Here is a 4,527-nt window from a genome sequence, read left to right on the forward strand (position 1 = left end):
ATTTGTCTTGCTATGGTTTTCTTTTTAAATTTATACTTCTATTTTTATGGACAATTTATATGTTTTTAGGAAAATCCTATTTCAGTGTTTCTTATAAGATATTTCTTATCTATCAGCCAAAGTAGGAGAATTTCATCTCCAGAAGAGCAAAGTCATTCTTCTACGAAATAATTAGAAAAAGAGGAAAGGTGAAAATTTGTGGGGGGGAACATTGTGAGATAGAGTCAGTGACAAAGAAGGAAAAGATATTTTTATAATAAAGCCTTACAAAATACCTATATGCTTATAATTCCTAAATTGATAGTGACAGCCCACCTTGCACCTCAGCTTGGACTCAGATATCCAGTTGCCTCACTTGGTTGCTGTATTAGTCTGTTTCTGTTGCTTATAAAAAATTACACAGAACTGGGTGATTTATAATGAAACAAACTTTATTGCTTACAGTTTCAAGCTGGGAAGTCCAAAGTCGAGGGAACACAGCTGGTGGAGGCCTTGGTTGTGGCAACAGTGATGTCAGGGTATCACATTGTGAAAATGGTGGAGCAGAGAGAGACAGACTCTCTTCTCTTCTTTTAAAGCCCTCAGAACCATGCCCCTGACCACCATTTTTAATCCATTCACCATGACATGGTCCTACAACCTAATCACCTCTTCAAGGCCCAACCTTTCAATTACCATAATAAGATTTCCCACCTTCTTAACAGTCACAGTGGGGGCCAAGTTTCTAATACATAAAACTTGGAGGACACAACTCAAGCTTCAGTGAGTTTGAGGGGGACATAACTCATCCACTACACATGCCTTACACACTTTTCAAATTTAATATGTCCAAGACTGAGCTCCTGATCTACTCTTCTGAACCCACTCCTTCTGCAGCTACCCCTCTTTGATAAATAGCACTTCGTCCTTTTAGGTGTTCAGGACGAAAAGTTGTGGCATGATCCTGGACCTCACTCTTTTTTTCACATTTCTAATATGATCCATCAGTAAGTCTTGTCCTCTCTTCAAAACATACCCTTCATTGTCTCACTGGTGTCCCCGCTCCAATCTTTGGCCGACTCTCAACATGGCAGCCAAGGAAATACTTCTGGAGTGCCAGTCCTGGAAATGGGATTAAAATCAGGAAAGGACAAGGAATTCAGTCACTTCAGCAGTACAAAAATTTTGATGAAGGAAGCTCTACTTCTGGTCCTTCATCTCATATTAAAGTCACTTTTCTGGAGCAGATCATTGGGTGGCTTGTGTAACGTGGGCACATACCATTGGGGAGATCTGTTAATCTGCTTAAGACAGGATCTCCATTCATACTTGCTAAGACACATCTGAACTTGAAATTCAGTCTCTAACTATAAAAGTGATTAAATTAAATTTGATGAATGAATGTGTAATACTGAACTTTGTATGAATTAGGGGTTTAGATCCCAATGATACTTTTTCTGTTATAAAATTTAAAAATAAAATTATGAAAGAAACAAAAAACACTTTCACCAAAGGCTTTTTGACCATACCCTGCATGTAAGTTAACCTGAGTACTTAAGATATATCTTCTCTTTACGTTGGTGATCCTTAACCTCTTTTAAATAAGACTTTAATTGCTTAATGTTATGCCAAACTCTGGTCCTCCTTGAGGCATTTAACACAGTGGTCAAGAACACAAAAATTGAAGTCAGAGAGACATAGGCTTGAGTCCTAGCTCTACTGCCAACCAGCTGTGTGACTTTTTTCATGTTACTTCATTTTTCTATACATTAATTTGCATGTGTATAAAATAAAGATGATAGTAACATCAACCTCTTGGTTTGTCCTGAAGATTAAATAAAATGTGGCAGATAGTACCATGTTTAGGACTTGTAAGTACTCAGTAAATGCCAAACAATAAATTCAGAACAGCATTGGGCATTAAGAAAAGTATGAAACCCGAGCAAAAAACTGCTCAGAATGTGTATCTGTAAACACACATGCACAGACACACAATAAATCTACAAATCTTCTACTAAAACTGGAAAAAAAAAAAAAAGTTTCTACAGAACGAGAAATCATCACTGGAAATCAATGATACAATTTCATTATTACTAGTTGAAATATGTAAGGCGTCCTTGAGATTGCTTTTGTTGAAGGTGTTGTCTCTGTTGTTTTAGTTTAGTAAATACATGACTATTTAGGTGGGCTTTTATAGATTTGTTTCTTCTCTTGGCTAATTTTTTCCCTTAAGTCCCAAGTTTTTTTTTCATTTCAAATTTTCTTGCAAGAACAGTTATCAGGAACCAACCTTTTAAATGTAGAGGGACTTCTATATTCCTTTCCGAGCCTAAAAACTCACAGCATCTGAATTGTGCAATGTGCGAGTACATGATTCTTCCATTAGTACAACTCTAATGAGAGCTCATGCTAGGAGTTCTGGTCAAGACGGCAGAATAGACGGTCCCCAGCGTCACTCTCTCACACAGATCAACCAATTTACAACTATAAAAATGTAACAACAGCCAAGCTGAGGCCTCTGGAGCTCAGGGGAAGAGGAGGAGAGACGTACGGAGTTCATGAAGGGGGAGAAGCCACGATGAGAGAAGGAAAAACTGCTTGGAGTATTTTGTGCTGTGACCACTTTAAGGCTGGAACTGCTGAGCACGTGGAGCAGGAGCCGGCAGAAGCCACAGCTGTGCCCTTCGGATGGAGTTACTTGGAGGCAGAAGGGGAGAAGAGGGACTTGGTGGCCCCCGGGACAGCAAAACCACTAATAGGGTTCCCATGGACCCACGCAGGAGCGAGGAGCCAGAACAGCTAAAAAAAGGGAGCCATTCAGAGGCCAGTGAGTCATCACAAGGGACCAGCACAGGGCCCATCCCATGGGAAGTGTTTGGAGCACAGGTGGTGGGAGAGACGGACCCACTGGGAGAACACTGGGGCACAGCAAGGACAGCCGACCTGTCCCCCAATCAGCATAGGACCACTCAGAGGAGACTGGTCAGGAATGCAGAATTGCATGGGGTGAAGTTTGATGAAAAGACTCAGGCCCAGATCAGAGTTTCTACACAACCCAGGTGCACCCGGTCTCTGGAGAGCTGGAAGTACCTATAAGGTCAGCCATTAAACCCTGAACTACACAAAAAGTCTTCCCCAGGGAAATAGCAGCAAAGCAGCACTTTGGCTCAACCACAGGGTTCGAGTACTAGTTCCCACAGGAAGTTCCCCATTTTAGAAGCAAGCAAAGTACAAAAAATTAGTTCTGGCCCAGGCACAGCACCAGTGCCTCAGAGCCTGCCAAGGGACCTGAGGCATAGAGCCAGGGACCAGACCCCCACCCACAACCACACACACCACCAGCACTTTGGGGCCCTGCCCAAGGACCTGAGGCTTGGAGCCGGACACTGGATCCTCTGCCTACAACCAGGCACACCACCAGTGCCGAGGAGCATGCCAAAAATATTGCCTCCATGTGGGTGGCCCACCACAGCCACCACAGTAACCATGGCTGCTGCAAAAGTGGCTAGATGTCACAACCAGCACGCCAGCCACTGGAGTGCATTGACACAAAGAGAGTCACCAGCAGAGACCAAAGAAAAGAAGAGGATATCTCTCTCTACAAAGCCCATTTCAGAGTGACAGAAGAAGCATCTGCTCTATGATGATATTGGGGGACCTGAACACACCTCTCAGTATTGGACAGATCATCTAGGCAACAAATCAACAGAATAACCATTGCTCTTTCAGAGGGAGAGAAGAAATCTAGAGTTATCAGTGGTGGGAGGGGGAGGGAGAGAGGTGTAGGGAGAGATAGGACAAGGGGCATAAAGAATAAGTACAATTTGTAACAATATACATACTAGTAATATTGATTTGATCAACATATGTCAACACTGAATCCCCAAAACATGTATAATCAATTATGATTCAATTTAAAAAAATTAAAAATTAAAAAATAAAAAAGAGTTCATGCTAGGCAAGATTTTATCTTTCCTCAACCCAGTGAGAGAGCAGATGATGTTACTATTATTTCCTTTTACCAAATGAGCATTAAAATAGATAGGTAATAGCCACAAAACAAATGTAAAGTAATCACAAGTTAAATCCGAAGAAAGCGACAGGAAGGAATTAAGAAAGATAAGGGACAATTTATGAAACAGAAAATATACAATAGAGGAGATCAACAAACAATAAAAGTTGGTTGTTTGGAAAAGCTGATACAATTGACAAGCCACAGCTGAGATTGATCAAGAAAAAGGCACAAATAAGCAACATGAGGAATTTAAAAAGGTGATATTACTACATATTCTTCAGAAAATTAGCAGAGGACAAGGATATTATGAAGTACTTCCTGCCTATATATTTGATGATTTATATTAAATGGACACCTTCCTGGAAACATTTGATTGACTCAAGAAGAAACAGAAATATTGTATAGTTATAAAACCATAAATTGAATTAATAGCTTTAAAAAATCACCCAGTAAAGAAAATACTAGACTCTGATGTCTTCTGCAGCAAGTTTTGCCTAACAAAAAATTAATATATAATTACACTTTTACACAAG

This window comes from Galeopterus variegatus, unplaced genomic scaffold, assembly GCF_000696425.1.
Source record: "Galeopterus variegatus unplaced genomic scaffold, G_variegatus-3.0.2 Scaffold3844, whole genome shotgun sequence".
Lineage (NCBI taxonomy): Eukaryota > Metazoa > Chordata > Mammalia > Dermoptera > Cynocephalidae > Galeopterus > Galeopterus variegatus.